The sequence below is a fragment of the Phocoena sinus genome, chromosome 14 (assembly GCF_008692025.1).
Source record: "Phocoena sinus isolate mPhoSin1 chromosome 14, mPhoSin1.pri, whole genome shotgun sequence".
NCBI lineage: Eukaryota > Metazoa > Chordata > Mammalia > Artiodactyla > Phocoenidae > Phocoena > Phocoena sinus.
In genome coordinates, this window is record NC_045776.1 from 39,708,274 (window position 1) to 39,732,755 (window position 24,482).

Consider the following 24,482-nt stretch of genomic DNA (forward strand, 5'->3'; position numbering starts at 1 on the left):
ACCCACGCACATATGGTCACCTTATGTTTGATAAAGGAGGAAAGAATATAAAACGGAGAAAAGGCAGCTTGTTCAATAAGTGGTGCTGGGAAAACTGGACAGCTACATGTAAAAGAGTGAAATCAGAACACTTCCTACCACCATACACAAAAATAAACTCAAAATGGATTAAAGACCTAAATATAAGGCCAGACACTATAAAACTCTTAGAGGAAATCATAGGCAGAACACTCTATGACATAAATCACAGCAAGATCCTTTTTGACCCACCTCCTAGAGAAACGGAAATAAAAACAAAAATAAACAAATGGGACCTAATGAAAGTTAAAAGTTTTGCACAGCAAAGGAAAACATAAAGAAGATGAAAAGAAAACCCTCAGAATGGGAGAAAATATTTGCAAACGAAGCAATGGACAAAGCACTAATCTCCAAAATATACAAGCAGCTCATGCAGCTCAATATCAAAAAAAAAAACCAACCCAATCCAAGAATGGGCAGAAGACCTTAATAGACATTTCTCCAAAGAAAATGTTCAGATATCCAACAAACACATTAAAGGATGCTCAACATCACTAACCATTAGAGAAATGCAAATCAAAACCACAATGAGGTATCACCACACACTGGTCAGAGTGGCCAGCATCAAAAAATCTACAAACAATAAATGCTGGAGAGGGTGTGGAGAAAAGGGAATCCTCTTGCACTGTTGGTGGGAATGTAAATTGATAGAGCCACTATGGAGAACAGTATGGAGGCTCCTTAAAAAACTAAAAATAGAACTACCAAATGACCCAGCAATCACACTACTGGGCATATACCCAGAGAAAACCATAATTCAAAAAGAGTCATGTATCACAATGTTCATTGCAGCACTATTTACAATAGCCAGGACATGGAAGCAACCTAAGTGTCCATCGAGAGATGAATGGATAAAGAAGATGTGGCACATATATACAATGGAATATTACTCATCCATAAAAAGATATGAAATTGAGTTATTTGTAGTGAGGTGGATGGACCTAGAGTCTGTCATACAGAGTGAAGTAAGTCAGAAGGAGAAAAACAGATACCATGTGCTAACACATATATATGGAATCTAAAAAAAAAAAATGGTTCTGAAGAACCTAGGGGCCGGACAGGAATAAAGACGCAGACATAGAGAATGGACTTGAGGACACAGGAAGGGGGAAGGGTAAGTTGTGAAGGAGAGAGTACCACTGACATATATACTCTACCAAATGTAAAATAGACAACCAGTGGGAAGCAGCTGTATTACACAGGGAGATCAGCTCAGTGCTTTGTGACCACTTAGAGGGGTGGGATAGGGAGGATGGAAGGGAGGCATAAGAGGTAGGGATATGGGGATATATGTATACATAGAGTTGATTTACTTTGCTGTGAAGCAGAAACTAACACAGCATTTTAAAGCAATTATACTCCAATAAAGATGTTAAAAAGAAAAATCAGGGGCACGATAAGGATGCCAACTCTTGCCACTTTTATTCAACACAATATTGGAAGTCCTAGCCACAGCAATCAGACAAGAAAAAGAAATAAAGGAATCCAGATTGGAAAGGAAGAAGTAAAACTTTCAGTGTTTGTAGATGACATGATACTATGTATGGAAAAACTGAAAGACAGTACCAAAAAACTATAAATTCAATAAAGTTGCAGGATACAATATTAATATACAGAAATGTTTTGTGTCTCTATACAATAGCAATGAACACTATCAGAAGGACAAATTAAGAGAATCCCATTTACAATTATATCAAAAAGAATAAAATACCTAGGGATAAATATAACCAAGGAGGTAAAATATCTGTACTTGGAAAACTATAAGATGTTGATGAAAGAAGTTGAAGATGACAGAAATGGAAAGGTATATCATGCTCATGGATTAGAAGAATTAATATTGTTAAAATGACCACACTACCCAAAGCAATCTACAGATTCAATGCAATCCCTATCAAAATACCACTGGCATTTTTTTCACAGAACTAGAACAAATAATTCTAAAACTGTATAGAAACACGAACGAGCCCAACTAGCTCAAATACCTTGAGAAAGAAGAACAAAGATGGAGGTATGATGCTCCCTGATTTGAAATTATACTACAAAGCTACAGTCATAAAAACAATATGGTACTGGCAAAAGCAGACACAGAGATCAATGCCACAGAATAGAGAGCCCAGAAATGAACCTACACTTACATGAGCAATTAATCTATGATGAAGGAGGCAAGAATAATTGATGGGGAAAGACAATCTCTTCAATAATTGGTGCTGGGAAAGCTGAACAGCTGCAGGCAAAAGAACCAAGTTGGACTGCTTTCTCACTCTATATACAAAAAGAAACTCAAAATGGATTAAAGGCTAAATGTAAGACTTGAAACCATAAAACTCTTAGAAGAAAACATAGGCAGAACACTCTTTAACATCGGTCTTAGCAATATCTTGTTGGATATGTCTCCTCAGGCAAGGGAAACAAAAACAAAAATACGCCAGTGGGACTACATCAGACTAAAAGGCTTTTGCACAGGGAAGGAAACTATCAGCAAAATGAAAATGTTGCTTCCTGAATGGGAGAAGATATTTGCAAATGATATATCTGATAAGGAGCTATTATCCAGAATATACTGAGAACTCATACAGCCCAACATCAAAAACAAATAACTCGCTTAGAAAATGGGCAGAGGAGTCCAGACAGGAGTGGGTCAGAGGTGCAGTCTGAACCCCCCATGGAGCAGCTCAGGAAGGCAGTGGTGGTGACAGGGTTTGGCCCTTTTGGGGAACACACTGTGAACACCAGCTGGATTGCAGTGCAGCAGAACAGAGGGATGGGATCCCCGGGACTCTGCAGATGGGAGCGTGTCTGAGGCCCTGCTCATTGCACCCGCTCCCTGGAGCCCCAGACAAAAAGGCAACAGCGTGTTTCTGAAGACGTGTGTGTCTGACTTTATGCGAGTTTCAGACAGGATTCTTCACGGGGCTGAGTGGACCCAAAGCCGTGTGTCTGAATTTCTGGGCCCCAGACACTATGATCTGCATATAAATAGGAGAAAAATCAATTAAACAATCTTTGGAAATCTCTCCGAGCTTTGGGACTCGGATGGTGGAAGATGGCAACTTTTTATCCTCCTGCTGGCGAGGAAATGCCCCTTATATTTCAGTCGCCCATCTCTCCAGACATCACCTCTAGAAGACTTTCAGTTTTCTTCCTCAACTTTATCAGACAAGAAGAGAGAATTCTCCACCATTCCCTAGCTTAAAAGATGCCAACCTTCCCAGATCCAATTGTTTCCCTTAAAAGAAACAGCAAAAAACTGGAGTTGCACATACACACGCTGAGTGTGCACAGCGTGTCAGTCCATGAAATTTTACGCATGTGCACCTCCCCAGCACCTGAGTCCAGATCAAGACCTAGAACATGCTCAGCCCCTTCTCTGTTCTTCCCCATTGCAGAAGCCCCTTGTGTCCTTTCCCAGCTACTCCCACCGCATCCCCCCACCCCCACTCCCAGGTGGAAACCTGCTGACTTTATGGCTGCCATAGGTGTGTTTTACCTGTTCTAGAACTTGGTGTCAATGGAATTGCACTTGGGTCCCGTGCCTTCTGTGCAGCAGAGCATCTGCAGGATCCACCCATGGGGTGGCTAGGAGCTGCTGCTGGTGCTACTTTTCAGTTACTCTGGATAAAACAGATTTGCCCATGGGGGGAAAAAAAAAAATGGGCAGAGGACCTGAATAAACATTTTCCCAGGGAAGACATACAGATGGCCAACAGGCACGTGAGAAGATGCTCAACATCACTAATAATTAGGGAAATGCAAACCAAAACTACAATGAGATATCACCTCACATCTATTGGAATGGACATCACCAAAAAGACCACAAATGACAACAGATGGTGAGATATGGAGAAAATGGGACCCTCATGCACTGTTGGTGGGAGGGTAAATTGGTGTAGCTACTATGGAAAACAGTACGAAATTTCCCCCCCAAATTAAAAATAGAACTACCATATGATCCAGCAATTCCACTTCGGGGTATTTTTTCAAAGAAAACAAAAACACTAATTCTAAAAGATTCATGCACTCATATGCTCATTGCAGCACTAGCTAAGATATGGAAGCAACTTAAGTGTTCATTGATAAATGAATGGATAAAGAAGATTAGACAGATAGATAGATAGATAGATATGAAATAGATACACAATAGAATATAACATAGCTTTTCAGCCCTAAAAAAGAATGAAATCTTGCCTTTTGTGGTAACATGGGTGGATCTAAAGGGTCTTATGGTAAGTGAGGTAAGTCAGACAAAGAAAGAAAGACGTATGCCTTCACTTATATGTGGAAGCTAAAAAACAAAAGAAATGAACAAACGAAACAAAACAGAAATAGACTCATGGATACAGAGGACAAAACGTGATTGCCAGAGGGGATGGAGGGTAGGGGGATGAAAAGAAAAGAAAAGAAAACAAAGTCCCAAATGGTAACTATGTGAGGTAATGCTAATTAGCTTGATTGTGGTGTGTATTTACACAATGTGTATTTATATGAAACCATCACATTGTACCCCTTAAATGCATACAATTTTTGTCAATTATACCTCAATAAAGCTGAGAAAAGAAAAAAAAATGTATCCTTCACCTGGATTAAGCTCCTCTCCTGGTTAAGACCATACTTGGCTAGGAGACATGCAGTGGCTGAGGGTAGGTGTGGAGACCAGTTTTTGCTTCCTTATCTCCCCATCTTGTTGCCCTCTATTGCCCCATCCTGCCTCTAGCTTCTCCGTGGTTGGCTCAAGGAGAGAGGAAGGTAAGCGGAAGAGAAAAGTTCTTACTAGATCTGTACTACTGTCACCTGGTTTGGTGCCTTCTGTGTGTGACTCATGTTCAGATGCTAATTTTCCCCCTCACAGATCTCTTCTGTGGGTTTGCCAGGATCCCTCTAACCACAGTTTTCTGTCCTGGACTATGCTTCTTCCAGCTGGCTACTTATGACTCCTTCCTGGCTCCTAAGTCTGCCCCACACAGACCCTCTGTTGTGTCATCTCACTCCTCCGGGCAGAGTCCTGTTCAAGACTATACAGTTGACTCCCTCTCAGGGAGCTCATGGCTGACCCGTGGTGAGTCCTGTGTTCCTTTGCTACTAAAAGTGCAGTTGGCTTCTCTTCTTCCTCCACCCTCAGGAGAAGCTTTAATTATAAGGTCTCACCTTTAGATTTTTCTCAAACAGCAGCCCACCACCTTCGAGCAGACATGGGCCAAATTCTCTGCCCCGCTCCCTGCTACCTCTGCCTGGGAAACAACTTCCAAAGAAGGGGCCCCCAGTAGTTTTACTTGATCTTCTCTTATATATCCTAGAAGGGGGTCTTGAGCTAGTGGTTGCTTTTGTAGGTATAGTCTCTTAGTATGTACAGCGCTGCTGGTGTGGCCCCTGCTGCTGTGGATGCCAGGAAATGTCTCATTTACCGTCCTGCTATGCACTAAATTTCAGAATCAGAATCTTCTGCATAACATATTTTTCAAGTTGAAGGTTCAAGGCTTGGAACCAACCCCACACTCACGGGTCCTGCTGAACTAGCTCAGGTCAAGTCCCCATCTGTGTGTGCTCAACTTTCTTTTCTGGGCCCCAGTAGGGACCTGACTTTCTCTCCCTACACTGTCCTGCTCCCAGCTCTTGGCTTGCCTAACACACATTCCAGCACATCTCCAGTAGGCCACGGAGAGGGGAGAGGACACTGAAAGCGGCCAGTGCACGGTTCCTTTGCCGGGTCAGTTTCCACCTGATGATGCTACGATGTTGCTCCTGTTACCAGCGTCTGGTGAGACCTGGTGCCTTAGTGTCTCATTACTGCTTATATGAACTTTGGAGTGTTGAGACCATGACTTCTGGTTTGGTTACCAGCTGTGCGGCCTGATCATTAGGTAACCTTGGTATCTGCTTCTTGTGCTCAGCTTGAATCTTGATGCTGCCTCGTAGACCTCTGCTCATGACAATAACTGGAATATGGCAGTTACTCTAGCGAGTGTGTACCGAGAACTACTTTAGGTCCTTTTACGCGCATTAGCCCATTTATTCCTCCCAATAACTTTGAAAGATACACTGCTGAGATTCAGAGAGGGTAAGGAACCTGCCCAAGCACAGCTAGTTCATTAACAGCGTTGAGGATAACACTCAATTCTGCCTCATTTCAGAGGGCACAGTCTTTCCTTTGCACCAGATCTAGGATTTTTTGCTCAGGGCTTGGAGAGGATGCTGAGTTCTGGGTGTTTTGTGCCTATTTTCACAAGCTCTCACTGACACTTGTGGGCAGGACAATTTCCTTGGGGCAGGTTTCTGGTTTGCTCCCACCTTCCCTGTGGGGCACCAACAGTCCCACCTGAGCCACTTCCCTACTCAGTATTCACAATTCAGCTCCTGTCAACGCCCCTGCATGAATACAAATGCAACTTGTCCACCCCTCACTAAGTAAGCCAGGTACGCTCCATGGAGAAAATTGTACTGATGTATTCGGAATTAACTAAGTTGATGACATTATATCTTAAATTATTCAAAACACATCAACATTGTTGATATAAAAGAGATATGGCTGTTTAAAAACATTTAAAGATGTCGGAGAGCCTGGGGCTAGAGTTTCGCTCAAACACGGCAAGTGGGGAGGAGCAAGATGTAGAATGCAGATTTCTATGAAAAATGTAGGGGAGAAGTGACTCTGCTGAAAAGCCTTGGTAGCCACGGGTTGCCATGGTAACGCCGGAAAACCGGATCTGAATTAGGAGGAAATTCCTATAGGCTGGACTTTAGGAAAGGGAGAGGAGATCTTGTGTGCGAAGGGGGATGGGAGAGGAGGAGGAAAGGAAGGGCTGGGCTGAGAGGAGAGGGAGGGAGGGAAGTAGCTCAGGACAGAGAGCAGGAAAGGAAGGGAGGGGCTGGGGACCACATCCAGGTAGGGAGCCATCTCTCCAGGGTTTTCTCTTCTTCTTTTTACAAAATGTCTATAACTGAAAGTAGAAAAGACTGGTCCTGGCCTGGCAGGTGAGGTCGTTTCCTGCCTCTTGGACCCAGTGACTCCCTCACTCAGCCAGCCCTGTCTGCAGGCCTGTTGCTCAGCGCTGGGACAGGAGCGCCCGCGAGCCTCCCAGAGCCTCCCCAAGTCACCTGCAGCCTGGAGCTGGGCTGGTGTCAGCTAAGCGCTGGCTGACAGTTCTGGAAGGCTCTCATTCAGAAGCTGCCTGGAGGGAACAGGTCAGGCTCTCCTATTTGTTTTGAGCTAAAGCTCAAAGATAAACCAAACTGGAAGTAAAGTGCTGTGTTAGAAGCACTTCCAATCCTCTAAGAGCAAAAACAGCAGAAGGCAAGTTACCACCTATAAATAAGTGCTGGGCTGCAGGGACACTGAAGTTCTAGAGTGGGAGGAAAGGAAAGGAGTCCAGAGAGTCTCCCAACAGTGCTATTAACAGGCCAGGTCTAAAGTGGTGCAAGCTTTACGAAAGATAAAAACGAAAACACTACGTATTAGCTGTGTGACCCTGGGTGAGTTACTTAACTTCTCAGTGCTTCGGTTTTCTCATCTGCAAAAAGGCATCATAGTAGTTCCTATCTCACGGGGTTGCTGAGAGAATTGAAAAGAATAGAGTGTTTAAAACTGTTAGCACTTAAATAATAAGCACTCAATACCCAGTAATCCATGACTGGGTGTGTGATTACTATAACCCATCCGAGGAGCCAGGGTCAGGCCCTTGGCCATCAGGCAGGGTGTCACAGAACCTCTGGAGGACACCAGGCATCACTGCCTTTCATTCTTCCACCATGGTCTGAGGTCTTGATGTTGAGAATGAGGCACCCAGGACTCAGCTGCACGGAGTTTCGTCACATCTGGAGTTCGATGATTATACCATTAAGGACAATTAATTTTTACTTGTTTTCTTAAGGAAAGTTCAGTTTGGTTAAGAAAATATAAACTTAAAGACTTGGGAAATTGTCTATACATTTGTTCAGGAAAATGAGCCCTAGAACAGGAGCTCTCTAACTCACCACTCTTCTTGTTGAACTTGAGCCAGGAGACGGTCAGACGTGTTCTGACGCTTCAGACTAGAGCCCCTTGAAGACCTGGTGGGATCAGGCTTGTTCATTTCCTTAGTCCCCAGCCCACCACCAGGCACGTGGTGGGTGTTCAATAAACACTAGATAAATGGAAGGAATGATAAAATGTGAGAGCTCACCTCCAGAGGCTGCATCTCTCTTCCCAAAGGTAACCCCTTCCTGCTACTCCATCAGCTGAATCCAGCATGTGATGGCCAAGTTAGTGCATAGCTAAGTTGTCCTGTGAGAAAAGGGGATTTCATGATAGAAACTCCACAGAGTTAAGGTAGGCTAACATGAACTCTGATATCACCCAGTTGGCTCAGTCCAGGTTTTAAGCATGAAACAACTTTCCCAGGCACCCCCAGATCTCCATCCTCTCTGAAGGCTAGGCCTGGCCTCCTTCAAACTCCAGCTCTCAATATTCTTTTTTTTTTTTTTACTTTTTTTTTGTTTTTTTACTTTATTTATTTATTTTTTTTTGGCTATGCCTTGCAGCTTGTGGGATCTTAGTTCCCCAATCAGGGATTGAACCTGAGCCCTTGGCAGTGAAAGCATGGAGTCCTAACCACTGGACTTCTAGGGAATTCCTCGACATTCTTTATTCAAGTTGTTATCATCAAAAACAAACATTTATTGAAGACTGACTGTCATGTGCAAGGCTGAATTCCAAGAATTCAGGTAAGGTGGGTCATAGCGCAGCACCTGATGGAGTTTATAATGTTGTATTTGTTAGCTTTTGCTGCATAACAAACCATCTCAAAATGTCCTGGCACGTAAAAACAAACATCTATTGTTTGTTCACAATTCCTTGGGTTGGCTTGAATGCTTTTCTGTCCAGGATGGCTTAACTGGGGCTGGATGATTTAGGATGGCCTCATTCACACATCTGGCAGGCTGGTTGGTCTAGGATAGCTTGGCTTTGGTTGATCAGCTGGGAAGATCCATCTCTGCTCCTTGTGTTTTCTAATCCTTTGCTGGCTAGCCCAGGCTCCTCACACGGTGGCGAGGATTATCTAACATTCCAATGGCCAAAACAAGTCATATTTACATTCAAACTCAGACTCAAAAGAGTGAAGACAAAGACTCTGCCTCTCGAAGGTAGAAGTGGCCAGGGCAAGTCATGCTGCAAAAGGACACACATCTAGGCAGGGGAGAAACTATTGTGGTTGTTTTGCAAACTATCTACCATAGGTCTTATTGGGACAACAAGGGTGATACATAAAAACATAAATAAGAATATAAAATAGCACAGGATACCTGCCAGGAAAACTGCACAGAGGAATACAGATCTGAGTTGGGAAGGAGAGATGGAACTGAGATTGGATGGAGGTCGGGGGATATTCCAGCTGGAGGGAGTAGCATGGACGTGGAAATGCATTTGACATGTCCAGGGGGCAGTGAATGTATGGCTGTGGGCATAGCAGGAAGCTCACTTAGGGGAAAGGGGAAACTAAGGACACCGGCATAGTCGAGACAGGGTCTCAAATCTGGCCTGGGTCTCGATGTAAGGCATTTGGGCTTCATTCTTTAGGCAGTAGGGAGCAGTGCAGGGTTTGGTCCAGGGCGAAATGATACTTTACTCTGGAAACAGTGTGCAGATGGAAAGGAAGTTCTCTGATTTTGTCCACGTCATCCTGCATAGATGCACATCGTGCCACGTGATCAAGCACAAGAGGGACTTTTTCGTGGTGGGTGGAGTGTAGCTCTTTGTTGTCAGGGTCTGCTTTGTTGTTGTTATTGTTTTTTACTCTATGGGTACCTGGGTTACCCCACCATCAAAATGAAAACAATACTATACTTACCTTCTAGGGCTGTTTGAAGGGTCGACTTCGTGAATATATGTAAAGTGTTCAGCACAGTGCTTGGGTTTTGGTAATAACACAGAGTACAAAGATTTTAGAAAGGGAGTCACAATAAGCAGGAAAGAAGCTTGTGTGTATTGCGGCTACTCCCCTCAGAAGGTCCCAGAGACCCTCTGTCTGCATAGGGGAGACCCAGCCATCTGCCTCTCTGGATAAGCTTTCAGCTCTCTTCTGGGTGGAGGGGCAGGCCGGGACAAGGGAGGGGAGAACTGGGGGAGCAGAAGTGACTGAGAACATGGGGTAGCAGGACACAAATAATCTCACAGAACACCAACATCAGAAAAGGCCACTCTGAGACCATGACAAAGTGAGACAACACAGGGCCACTTCGTACCTTTGTCCAAGCCAGGGCAAACCAAAATCACCGTGCCACCACAAACTTCCAAACAACACTCCCGTCAGCTGAAATGAGTGACTGCAGTGTCTTTACCAAGCATAGCTTTATCCCTGCTCTAGTTAGCCCTCCCCAGAGAGAAGGTATTTGTTGAGATAAACATAGAATTGTCTCACTTTCTGTCCTTACTTTTTTGTGCAATCCATTGCTTTCTTGGATCCTTCCCAATCACCCCCAAAGCCCAAATTCTATAATAGGTTCTTGCTATTCTTACAGAGATGCTCCACAGTTCCCCACAGTGAATGTTCTCCCTCAGTGTGATGCTGGTCACCCACAGGTGTGTTCCTGGGGGCCGTTGGTTGAAGGGCACTGACATCCTGTTCATCGTTATGGGCACTTTCAATTCTAACTGCACTTTTTTTGGATAGACGGGGTGCATTAGTTACAGTTCTCCAGAGAAACAGAACCAATAGGAGATTATATATATATATATGTAAAAATATAAATACATAAAGAACAAAGGCTTTTTTAAGATTGATACATAGGTAGGTGGGTAGGTAGATAGACAGATAGTAGAAATTTATTATAAGGAATTAGCTCGTGAGATTATGGAGGCTAAGTCCCACAGTCTGCAGTCAATAGCTGGAGACCCAGGAGAGCTGGTGGTGGAAGCTCCAGTCCCCAAGCAAGCAGTTTCCATACCCAAGAAGAGCCAACATTTCAGTTTGAGTCCAAAGGCGGGAGACCGATGTCCCAGCTCAAGGGAATCAGGCAGGGTGTGTTTTTTTCCCTTAGTCTTGAGAGGGTCAGCCTTTTTGTTCTATTCAGGCCTTCGACTGATTGGACGATGCCCACCCATACTGGGGAGGGCAATCTGCTTCACTTAGCCTGCTGATTCCAATGTGAATCTCATCCAAAAACACCCTCACAGACACACTCAGAATAATGTTTGACCAAATATCTGGGCGTCCCGTGGCCCAGTCAAGTTGACACATAAAATTAACCATCACAATGGGGCTTAATGTTGGCTAAAAACCTAAAGAAAGGCCTGGGTGCAGCCAGCATGCTGAAGTGTAGACCAGTGAACAAGTAGATGCTGAAACAGGAAGAACCCAGTGTGACCCCTGCAGCCATGTCTGTTGCCTTTGTCCCGGGGTGCTGTGTTCCTATTTTTGAAAGTTTGTCATAGAGGAAGTTTTGTGCAGGCACAGTGTGAGATGGAAAGTGTGTGCTGGTTTAGAGACTGTCTGCTTAGCCAAATAGTGGTAGGACCCTGGAGACAGAGGGCGTCTCTGAGGCCAGGACCCAGAGGTGCCTTTCTTAGGGGCCCTTGGCATGGTCCACACAATGGAGGGAGGCTAAACGAAGGCACCTGGGAAATATGGACAGGAAATGGGACATGACCCAGGAGGGTCAAGGCTGTCCAGCAGGTGGATGCCACATTCAGGGCCGGCGTCATGAATATGTGGCCTGTGCAGTAACACAGTACGGTCGCTCCATGCTTGATTTAATGCTCTGTTCCTCTGGGTTAGAACCTGGCAACTGAGGACCTGCTACTTTCCTTTTTTGCAGTTAAAGTATCTTAGTAAATTTAAAAGTAGAAATGTCAACCCCTCTGCCCCCTAAATCGTAACACCTTGTGTGTGGCCCTCATCTTTGCCAGAAGAAGATGGGGAGGCGTGTTAAGGGTGGGGTGGAGCCCCACCAGGAAGTGGTCGGTGGACACAGACGGTGGAGGGAGCCTAGCTCCGGGAAGTTCTAGAGGAGAAATGTGTGGGTTGCTCTGACTTGCTAGGAATTCCATCACAATTTTCCACCTCCCCTCCTTGTCTGCTTTATGCCCAGCACAAGGCTTCGGGATACAGGAAACAGCAGCATTCAAGCCTATTAGTGGAGAATTTTAAAGGACCTGGATTTAAGCTAGTCAGTGTACCATTCACTTGGTCAGTTTTAATATAATATTTTTTCCGTTTGGCCTCATTACCGCATTGTAACAGTATTGTTTTCTACTAGCTTGACTGCACATGAATCACAGATTTTGTTTTAGCACAGTTTTCATGTGAAACTGAATTCTGAGAGCCAACTATCCAACCTGCAAATCTACTTTTGGAACACAACTTGTTTGTAAGCTGAGACTATGCATATTTAAAATTAGTAGAATACTGTATTGCAAAATCCCAAAGACAGTTACAAAGCAAGAATGCCCTAAATACATCCTTTGGAGAATTACAGAGGTAACCAGTCTCCATAAGGGCCTCAGTAATTGGCAATGGTGACAACAAGGGATATTTTGGGTTCAGGGTGGCTTCCTGCAGTTTTCAGAGTTCCTCCTTCATGTAAGGCCATGAAATTGTATTTGATTTCATGCTACTTGGTGAGGTCACTGGAACCAGCTTTTGGTATCTATTTTGACAGTGGGGAAAACCGAGGTCCCTGAGAGAAAGATTCGCTGGCTGGTCCACAGGCCAAGGGCGTGCATGAGCTGAAGGAGCCATCAGATCCCCGCCCCTTAAGGATTTCAGGAAGCCAAGGATGCCTCCTTGCTCGAGCAGCCCTCGCCCTGATCTCTGAGTATTTTTTGCTTTTGACCGGTGCGTCTGGGCTAAGGTTTTTTTTTGAGTAATCTCTACACATTTTTTGCTTCCTATATTTTCCCTCTTCCCAGCTTCTCGTCTGAGCTGGGGCTGGCCCTGTCCTCATTCCCTTTGGGAAGGATGCAGTGGGCAGGCGAGTACAGTAACCTCTAAGTCAGACTAGCTCTGTCTTCCAGAGATCTATGTTCTCGGGTCAGACCCAGATCGTCTAGAATAAACACAAAATGAGAAGGCTTTTCCCCAGGGTAGACAGTGTCTCCTGGGGCTGGAGGAAGTTGATCTATTTAGTAGCTGAACCTGCTAGGACATAAACAGGAAATGGCTTTACTTTACCTTCTTTCTCTTTCTTTAAACATATTTAATTGAATTTCCATTCCTGACGTCTTGACATCTCAAGATTACTTTTACTTGGAGGGTGATAAACATCTAAGGCCACTTAATTTAAGATGCCAACCCCTCTCTCCCATCTAATCCTTAATCTCTCTGCTCAGGGCCGACATCCCAGCATCATAGGGAGAAAAGGAGAGTGGACCGTCTTCACTCTCCCTCCTCCATCTCTCAGTGTCCTCCAGAGCAAGCAAAGGCCACTTCCCTCTCTGGTCACTGACAATTCTTCTCCTTCAATAGACTCTCCCATTTGAATGTCTGTCCTTCTCTTTCATCTGGACATGGGGCTGAAGGTGTATGGCCAGTTTACCTCTCTAGGCGGTTCTAGGGGGATGCCCTTGAGGATGTGAATGTGTGGAAGGGAAGGCAGGAGAGATGCACACACAGCACTCTGTGGAGGCCTGAAACTAGAGGGAGCTGTGCTGAAATGCTTGGCATCCTCTGGAGATGAGGCTGTGCCCTAAATATATCCTTAGGAGAATTACAGAGGGAACTAGTCTGTGTAGGGCTTGAATCTTTCCTCCTGAGAAAAAGCTGGCAACTGGGGGCCACAAGCCAGACTTAGTTTTAGATAGAGATGTCTTGTTTAGCATGGTGCCGTGAACAACTTGAATGTCACTCCAGTTTGTCCTCAACCCCGAGCTCTTTAGAGCTTGGCCCAGTGGGCCTGGCTCACGTCCACTCACAGCCTGGATCCTGGAGGCCTAGAGCATGTGACCCCGTTCGGGAAACAGGACCACAGGCTGCCACGGCCCGGATGCCCACTCCCCGAGGCACCCCGGAACAGATGCTACAAAGGAACCCAGGTCCTGAAGAGGCCCTCTGGGGACAGAGGACAAGAACTGGTTCTCCCCTCCCCCACTACACATACCCTGCTGCTGTGTAACGTGGGACAAGGACATTCAACATGGATAGCTCATGTTCTCCACCAGCCAGGAAGCTGTGGGACCAGGAGCCAGCAACTAACTTAGCACTAAAAAAATCAAATGACTTTTCTTTGCAGACTTGAGTTAGTGAGAGAAAAAAATTAGAAGGTAACAATTTATCAGGTTATCTTATTCCTTATGCCATCCCTCACCCATCCTTTCAAACATCTAGTTTTTGTGGTCATCTTCACCACTAATCACAGTCATTGCTTTTAATGAATGGATCTGTTGATCCATTCGTTCTTTCATCCATTCATTAAAACCAGGCACCCACCACCTGCCTGTGATAAGGACTTAGGGTAAAAACAAGCGAAACATCAAAAAATAAAAATAAAAAAGTCAGAAAGCATCCCTGCCCTGGATGAGTCCACAGCTGGAAAGAGGAAAAGGTATGATCCTCAGAAACACGCTCGCCTCGGTCACAAGCAGACACATCCTAAATCATGGCCATTCTGCTTCTTAATCTAAAAGTTACTTATTTAATAGCACCTCAGTGTGATGGGGATGAACTGGTCCAATGGCCACTATCCCCTACCCCCAACTTCCCATCGAAGGGAGATGGTGGGTGGAAAGGATTGAACCAGAACTGGTGCCACTCTGCCTGGCAACAGAGAGAGCCACTGTTAACGGTTGGTTATGTAGTTTGTGAGAGTGTATATATATATGTGTGTGTGTGTGTGTGTGTGTGTGTGTACGTGTGTAAGATGGAATATGTGCACGTTATGTGTAACTGTGTACACGTGTGCATAAGTGTGCATGAACCTGTATGTATTATGTGTATAGAGGTGTATATGTATTTTTGTGCATGTATGCGTGTGTGTGTGTAAGATACGATGCCAAACCTTGGGATGAGGTGGGTCATGGAGCGTTAAATGCTTCTCAGTGCACAGAAATGCAACCTGGGGCGGGCTGCAGGGTCGGGTGAGGGTTAGGAAGGGCTGGGGTTGGCCAAGACTGGAGCTGCCAATAGGAGCAACTTTTTCCCTCCCCCTGTGGGGTCAGCCCAGTGGCCTCTGAGAGCACGATTACTTCTCTCTGTGCAGCTCGTGTCTCTGATGCTCCGAGGCCCGGCTTGCAGCTCTCCTGGAGGCCTAGCCGAGCCGAGCCTAAGTGGTCTGCATTCCAGAGAGCGCTGTTGGGAACCTGGGGTGGGCACCCTGGCTGAGGGGGGCTGCCTGTTCCAGAGGCGACAGAGGCGCTCCTGTGCGTGGGGTCACGAACCCAGGGCAGGAAGGGGTCAGAGGGCAGGGCAGGCCTCGAAAGGCGGCCTCCTGATGGGGCTGCTGGAACCTCCAACTTCCTTCTTCCTTCACTGGGACAGCGAAGTAAATAACACTCACACAAAAACACATGCCATAATGCGACGGGGGGGAAGGGGGCTCTCCAAAATTCAGGGCTGTGAAACGCAGGGTGAAGTTAAGAGAAAATAACCAGGGAATCGGGGTGGCCTGTGAAGCCACCTGACATGGGTTGACCTGGCTCAGGTCTGCAGGTGCAGTCCTGGGCTGGGGAGGGGCCAGGCAGGGCCTGGGGCTGGGGACAGGGTGGCCCGGGAGGGGCAGAGGGCTCAGCTCTGCACAGCGGCTCCTGTGGCATTGCCATGATGACAGTTGGGGGGTGATGGGGGGTGCCTGGAGCCACCCCAATGCCTCTGTGTAGGAGACACAGCAAGATCCTACTTCCTGTTTGCTCCCTGAACTATAAAGTCACCCGGTGAGCAGTGAGAAAGAGGAACACTCATCTCTCCAGACACCATTTTCCCTCCATGAGACTCAACAGACGGGGCACTGGGCCTCTGAGAGGCCTATCACATGCTGGCAGGGAGCGAGTCGCCAGGTATCGTGGGGCAATCCTAGGCTCATAACTTGGCCACCTTGGCAGGTGAGGTAACCCGTGGGAAGGCCCATGTGAGTGATTAGTGGCGTCTCCTGCATGTCCCCTTCCAACTGAGGGGCTGTCTGCTGGCCTTGACAGCCTGCGGGGACACCATGGAACCGGGGAGCCCAAAGCATAGCAGGTCTGGGGGCAGGTGAAGGAGAAAGACCAGCAGCCCCATCACAGGACTGAGCTGAGGATGGATGAGACCCTGCACGTGACACGCTGGACACAGGGCCTGGCATGCAGGAGGTCCTCAAGACACAGAACACCTGGGGACTTGCAGGTTAGGTTCTCAGGCTGAACCCCCGCCTTCCCTAAACTTCACCAACTGGCTGAGCAGAGGGGAATGGAGTCGCTTATACTGGTGGCATAAAACCACAACCTGACTTCTCCCTACACGGAGAAGCAGGGAAGAGTTTAAGATTGCCATGATTCCAAATTCCAGGGGTGATTTAAAACACGTTTCGAAACAACTTTTATGGTATTTACTCATTTCCCAGTAATTCTGCAATCAAAGCCATTAATCAGTCCCAACACAGGATTTGCAGTAATAGAACACTGAGTCTTATGGTCATTACAGGACGGTTGCATTAAAGAAATGCTGTATTTGAGATGCAGCTGCCTTGAGTGAAATCAAAGGGTTTCTCACCCAGGCTCCCATTTGAGTCAGTCGCTCTCCTTTGTTATGAGATGTCTAGGTGTCTGCACCCAAATGTGGTTTGACATTGTCAATGTGCCATTACCTCTGAATGAGGATTTCAAACACTTTTTGAAATCTATCAGCAGGAAATCAATGGCACAGAGTTAGGAAAACTCATGAAGGATTCAATAAAGGAAGAATTTAAAGCGGCGCGGTTGGGTGTCAGGAAACCAGAAGAGAGAGTGCAGCTCCGGGGGTTGCTACAGAAGGAGAAAGCTTCACAGAGAAGTCTTCCTTGAGAGGACCTGGGTCCTCCATTTGAGAGCTGTGACCTTGCCCTGAGGGAGCTAGGGGAATAAATACCCTACGTCCCTCTCCCCCACCCATCTCCTGCTCTGGTTCCCAGTTGGCTAAACCCACCTGGGCAGCAGAGGGCTAGAGAGCCCTTGATCTGCCCTTGATCTGGGTCAGCCGCCCAGGGAAGAAAGCAGGAGGAAGGAGAGCAGAAGAGGGGCCTGGAAGATCATCTGTCAGAGGAAGGTGTGTTTTTCAAATTTAGATACACATATTTGGGATGTAACATATAACACTTAAAGAAAAACTAAAAAATAACCTGAGTGGCTGGTAAGCTGAAGAGTTGCAAAAATGCAACATGGAACTTTAAAGGCTAAAGTGTTATTTTAATTCGAACTAAACTTCAATCTAATGGGAACAAAAATATAATCACATAAAATTCACATGAACATAATGTCAGTTAATCAACACTGTGATCTGGTACCCACTGGGCCTGGGTGTGTGTGTGAGCTAAGTGGCTCTGACACTCAGGATCCAGGGGTCCAAGGCACCTGCTGTGTGTTACTCAGTCTTAGGCTGACAGCTGGTCTCCAGGGATTAGGTAGGAAGGGAATAACTATGCAGACACGTTGCTGTGCTGGATTTCTCTGAGGCAAGAAGTGAAGATGGGGTGCCTATCACAACACCCTCACTAGGGCTGGGCTCTGTGGCTAGGCAAGTTTCTGAGAGTCACTGTCATTCTTGACTCCTGATTGCCAAGACCTGCTGTGACCTAATGTCCAGCCAGCCCAAGTTATGACAACAATAAAAGAATGAGGAAGGCAACAAAGAAAGACAAGAAAAGGGAAGAGTAAACAAATAGCCAGGAGCCCTGGGCCAAGGCAGAGCCACAAGCAGATACAAAGAGACACTTGAGACTACAGTCAGGGAGAAACAAGGGTCACAAGAATGGGCAACTGGAAAACAGTGAGACAAGACGGCACTTAGAGACTTCCTGGGTTTTGGTAGTAGACGTGTTTATTTTAACAGTTGCTAACAGCTTGGGTTTGGGCCTTCAGAATCAATGCTCACTGCCCTTGGAAATACTGACAAACTCTCCAATGATGGAAATGACTATCAACCTATTTATTTTTGAAATGAAGGCATATTTTATTAATGAGTTTGATTAGTGAGTTCTAAAGATTTTAAAAAATAGAATGTGATGAAGCAGATAAAAAGGTGGCTTTTAGAAATTTACACTTGAGTAATTAATTCTGCTTGGGGGTGGGAGTGGATAGCATTCACTTGAGGATATGTTTGAATTAGACCCCGGTGGATTTCCAGGCCAAGTGCACAACGCGGGGCCTGGGGCACCGAACAGCACATGGGTGTGGGGCTCAGGGAGTGAGTGGTGAGGCCAAGTTCAGAGGAGGCAGGGCAGGGCCAGGGCTGGAAAGACAGGCCTCTTAAAATATGAGCATGAGACTTTCTATTTCCACCTCATGGGAGAGTGTAATGAAATGTAGGCAGAAACGCTTCCGATATTGAGACACTAAGTTGTCATCCACGCTTCTAGAGTTTTCATGAAGAGAAAAAACTCAGGCCCGCCGTTTTGCCAATAGGAAAACCGAGTAATGTTTAGGAGATATGCAGAACTGACATAGAACATATGCAGCCATTTGTGAGACAAAGTTGTATATGAAAAGATGTTCTGCCTCGTGTTTGTTTCCTAGCAGAACCACTGCTGAATGAGCAGACATCGTGAAGTTAGAAATTCATGCGCTATGCTGGGATGACTCGTCCTACGTCAGTCAACCCTCCATCATACGCCATATGCTGGGATGACTCGCCCTACGTCAGTCAACCCTCCATCATGCGCCATATGCTGGGATGACTCGCCCTACGTCAGTCAACCCTCCATCATGCGCCATATGCTGGGATGACTCGCCCTACGTCAGTCAACCCTCCATCATGCGCCATATGCTGGGATGACTCGCCCTACGTCAGTCAACCCTCCATCATGCGCCATATGCTGGGATGACTCGCCCTACGTCAGTCAACCCTCCATCATGCGCCATATGCTGGGATGACTCGCCCTACGTCAGTCAACCCTCCATCATGCGCCATATGCTGGGATGACTCGCCCTACGTCAGTCAACCCTCCATCATGCGCCATATGCTGGGATGACTCGCCCTACGTCAGTCAACCCTCCATCATGCGCCATATGCTGGGATGACTCGCCCTACGTCAGTCAACCCTCCATCATGCGCCATATGCTGGGATGACTCGCCCTACGTCAGTCAACCCTCCATCATGCGCCATATGCTGGGATGACTCGCCCTACGTCAGTCAACCCTCCATCATGCGCCATATGCTGGGATGACTCGCCCTACGTCAGTCAACCCTCCATCATGCGCCATATGCTGGGATGACTCGCCCTACGTCAGTCAACCCTCCATCATGCGCCATATGCTGGGATGACTCGCCCTACGTCAGTCAACCCTCCATCATGCGCCATATGCTGGGATGACTCGCCCTACGTCAGTCAACCCTCCATCATGCGCCATATGCTGGGATGACTCGCCCTACGTCAGTCAACCCTCCATCATGCGCCATATGCTGGGATGACTCGCCCTACGTCAGTCAACCCTCCATCATGCGCCATATGCTGGGATGACTCGCCCTACGTCAGTCAACCCTCCATCATGCGCCATATGCTGGGATGACTCGCCCTACGTCAGTCAACCCTCCATCATGCGCCATATGCTGGGATGACTCGCCCTACGTCAGTCAACCCTCCATCATGCGCCATATGCTGGGATGACTCGCCCTACGTCAGTCAACCCTCCATCATGCGCCATATGCTGGGATGACTCGCCCTACGTCAGTCAACCCTCCATCATGCGCCATATGCTGGGATGACTCGCCCTACGTCAGTCAACCCTCCATCATGCGCCATATGCTGGGATGACTCGCCCTACGTCAGTCAACCCTCCATCATGCGCCATATGCTGGGATGACTCGCCCTACGTCAGTCAACCCTCCATCATACGCCATATGCTGGGATGACTCGCCCTACGTCAGTCAACCCTCCATCATACGCCATATGCTGGGATGACTCGCCCTACGTCAGTCAACCCTCCATCAGGTGTCTGAGGCAACAGAAGACAAGTGACTTATAATCTAGTTAGAGAGAAACATATAGAAGAATCAACAGGAAAATAACACAAGGCAGAATTTCACAAAGAGCTTAACTGGGTAGTTCTGGCTGTCAGGGTGACAGGAATTCAAAGACAGGCCCGGGTGGGGTGTTGGCAGATTCTCAGGGAAATCAAAAGAGATGCCAGCTAAGCCGGGAAGGATGGAAAGAATCTGAACGGTGCAAAAGAGGTCAGGGTCTGGAAGAGTTAGTACTAATTCTCAGAAGCCATTGGTTTCTGAAATGTTTGGGTCGAATGAGAAAGAAGGTCTTGGTGACTTCAGCCCCATAAAGTACCACTAGAGTGTCATTCGGATGCCAGCTTCATTCCTCCCGGGAGTTGTCAGGGATGATAAACATTAATGATGCCGTCTGTTGCTGGTGAGGATGCTGATGCCAACAATAGCCATTGGGATTGCCTGATGTTGACATTTTCTGGATTATGTTTTTTTTAAATCACAACCAAAAAGTATCAAAACAGCCACAGATAACTCAACAAAACATTTATGGAATAAATAATACACAAAGTCTTCTAGAAAATTGAAGAGAAGGGAATACCTCTAAACCCACTCTATGAGGCCAGTGTTACCCTAATACCAAAACCAAACAAAGAAATGACAAGAAAAGAAACTACAGACAAATTATGAACACAGAGGCAAAAATTCTTAACGAAATTTTAGCAAATCAAATCCAACGATATACTAAAAGGATAACACATCCTAACCAAGTGGGATTTAACCCAGGAATTCAAGATTGGTTTAACGTTCAAAAGTACTCAATCTAATTCCTCATATTAACAGCTTAAAAAGAAAAACTATATGATGACCTCAGTAGATGCAGAACAAGCATTTAACAAAATCCTACTTCTGTTCCTGATTAAAAACTCTCAGCGAACTAGGAATGGAAGACAACTTCCTCAACTGATAAATGGCAGCTATGAAAACCCCACAGCTAACATCAAACCTAATGATCAAAGATGAACACTCTCCCCCTGTGATCAGAAAAAAGACAAGGGCGTCTGTTCTCATTCCTTCTGTTCAACATTGCACTGGAGATTCTTGCCAGTGCAATAAGCAAGAAAGAAGGATCAAAGCTTTGAGTGGCTCAGACCTGACACTGGAAGAGGGACCGGGTCCTCCAGGAATGCCTCTGATGTCCTCCAGCACCCGACCAGACATCTGATAAGTTGTTGACTCAAACCAGCTTGGCCACTATGTAGCTGTGAGACCTTAAAACATCCCCTCCCTCCCCTCCCTCTGCCTTTGGATATTATTTCATTTTATTTTTAATTCTCTTAGAGCTTCATGTTCCTAAGTGATGGGGTGGGCATAACAGCCACCCACTGCAGATTTGTTGTGAAGACTAAATGGAATAAGCATATGTGTAAACTGCAAAGGGCCACTCCAGCACCTGGTTTTGCTGAGTACCAACGGGAACTATGTGATCTGCTGAGAATGCAGGCTGGTAGGTGTGAGGGTTTGGGACTTGAGGGGCAAAGTGTACAGTAGGAAGGGCTGGGGCTAGAGGTGTGGGCCCAGACAGGAGCAGGCTCTGGGGCAGCCAGCTGGAGCTGTGCCTCTTCTTCTCCTGGGAGGTGGGGGTGGGGTGGGGCATGGCGGCCAGTGGGAGGAAGGGATGGGGACTCCGGAGCCGTGGATCAGATCTGTTAGCAGGTCTCCTCCTTACTCCTTGGCTCCCTTTGCTGACCTTTAGAAGCTCCCTCCACCCCTAGAGACTCCTCCTAATTCAGAGGAAAGTGATCTGATGAAAATAACCCACAGTAGGACACCAATGATGACTCAACATTTGACCTCTTCTGGGAGCATCTGCTTTTTAGAAGAGCCCCAGGACGAAGGCAGTGCCTAAAGTGACTCACCAGGAACGTGCGGAGGGCGAGGGCTGGGCTCCGGCCCATGAGATATTTTAGGTCGTATTCTTCCGCACCGAGTCCTCTCCTCTCAGACTGAGTTGACTGCCTGCCTGCCCTGTAGCAGGAGCCGGGGGAAAAGACCTCAGGAGAGGATGAGGCAACTTAGCCAGAGGAAGCAGCATGAAGGGCAAAGGTCAGGATGCGGAGAGGAAGATGTGTCTGTTTCACCGTCCATAACTGGTCGGGTGAGGGGGACTCAGTGATACAAAGGCCAGCCGGGCTGCCCAGCCACAGGGGAGTGGCCAGGAGGGCCGGGGGCTAAGGAGGGTGACACTGGCGTGTTTACGGCATGTGTGCATTTGTCAGTGCGCAGCTGCGCGTCTGGGCAGGTGGGAGGAAGCAGATTTCCATCGCTCTTAGAATGAGCTCCCGATCAGGTCTTTGTGTGAAGGAGACAAACCTTTAGTCGAGGAATCATGAACCACTGTGCTCCAGATCTGGGAACAAACACTTGTCCTGTTAGACGGCTGCTTCCAACAGTGGGGAGCTGCAGGGCCTTGATCTGTCCACCACTCAGTTCAGCCAGTCGTCCTGCATACCTTGCGTGGTTTTGAGAAGCTGTGTCACTTCTGAACATGTGACAATTGTGGCGTGGATCTAAGGTGTGGATCCTGGGAGCTTTAACTGTAGAAAACAATGAGGAATAAAAGAGTGTTTTAACCCTCTTTGGCTGTGATCTTTTTTAAAAACTACAGGAAGGATGACAACTGATAATTGCTTCAGCTCTTGTTATCATCAGTAACCATAGTTCTAGTGGTCCAATATCCAAACCCCTTCCTGAGCTTGGGGGCCCCTACCCTCTGCAGAAACTGAAAATGCCAGGTCCTCATTCTCCAAGTCTCTCGTGCAGCTCAGGCCTGAGTACAGCCACAGGCTCCATCCACCCAAAGACAGAGCTCAGACTTTGATGCAGTGGAGCGTCAAAGGCAGGAGGATGACCGAGGTGATAGCAGCCACCTTCTCGCGCGGGCATAGAGGAGGTTGGTGTGTGTTGCCAAGCAGTGAGGTGACTCGCCCACAGTGGCCCCAGCATTGCCTCGTCCTTGGCTCATTTTGGACTCGGACCGTTTGTTCTGGTAGCTCAGCCGTGCTGCCTGGAACAAAATAACACCACTCTGGGCCCAAGAACTCTTCTTGCAAATGTCTCTTGCTCATTTACCACCCGCCCTTCCTAAACCCTTCAGCGGTCAGCGTCCTTGCTCCAGTTTAACCTGTGCATGTGAAGCTGGGCATCGATGGCCCACGTGTATACATCTGTTGTTTAGCGTCCACCCAGAGCTGGTCCTGGGCCTGGCACAGGGAGACACCAGAAAGTACATGACGAATGAAGCACTTCTTACGAGAATCACAAAATAAGCCAACAGTGTTAAAGATGAAAGTGGTCTTAGAGGTCAGCTCTGCTTCAGAAATGAGGACTTCATGGTCCAGAACGATTTCACGCTTCACGTGAAGTTTCCCTTTAGCATGATTTCTGCCACACTCCACTGCTTCCTACTAGAGGCATTTATTTGGCAAACACAGTAATTCATTATAAAGTTCAACGAAAAGTTCCTTGATCATTTGGAGTAATTGGAACTCTTATTTGCTGCTGGTGGGAAGGTAAATTGGTACAATCACTTGCCACAACTATTGGCAGGATTTATTAAGCCATAGCCTATGATCCAGCAATTCCATTCTTGGGATTAATGACAGAAAAGTGTACATGAGTGCATCAAAAGATATGTACAATGTTCATAGCAGTGTAATCCAACAGAACCCCCAAATCCTGGAAACCACTTAAATGTCCAGCAGAGGAGTGGATACATTGTAGTGTGTTCTCACAATGGAAAACTATACAGCAATGAAAATGAAGCATGGCTACATGACTCAAAGATGAATCTTTGAGTAGTGGGGAGTAGAGAGGATTGGCAATGGGCATAGAACAAGCGGCTTTAGAGGCACTGATGATGTTCTATTTCTTGAAGGATTACCAGGTGTTTACTCTGTAAAAATTCATCTCACTGTACACTTATGATTTGTGTACTTTTTTATGTGAGTTATGCTTTAATAAAAATGTTTATTTTCTAAAAATCTCTGAAAACCCAGGTAAACAAGATTGGTTAACCCATTTTAGAGATGAAGCCAAAAGAATGTATAAGATTAAAAAAAAGAAAAAAGGTCTTTGATTCACCAAACGAAATCAAAGTCCATACACTGAAGCACATGGCCCTGGTCCCTGAATGCTCACCCAAGGCCTCACACTCACGGGCATCTGTGATGATTTTAGACATACTTCTAACACCTTTGGGGATCTGTCACTTTAGTCCACGGCATATTGAAAACAGAAAATCTGCTAAGTGTATGGATGTGCTAGGAGAGAAGTCT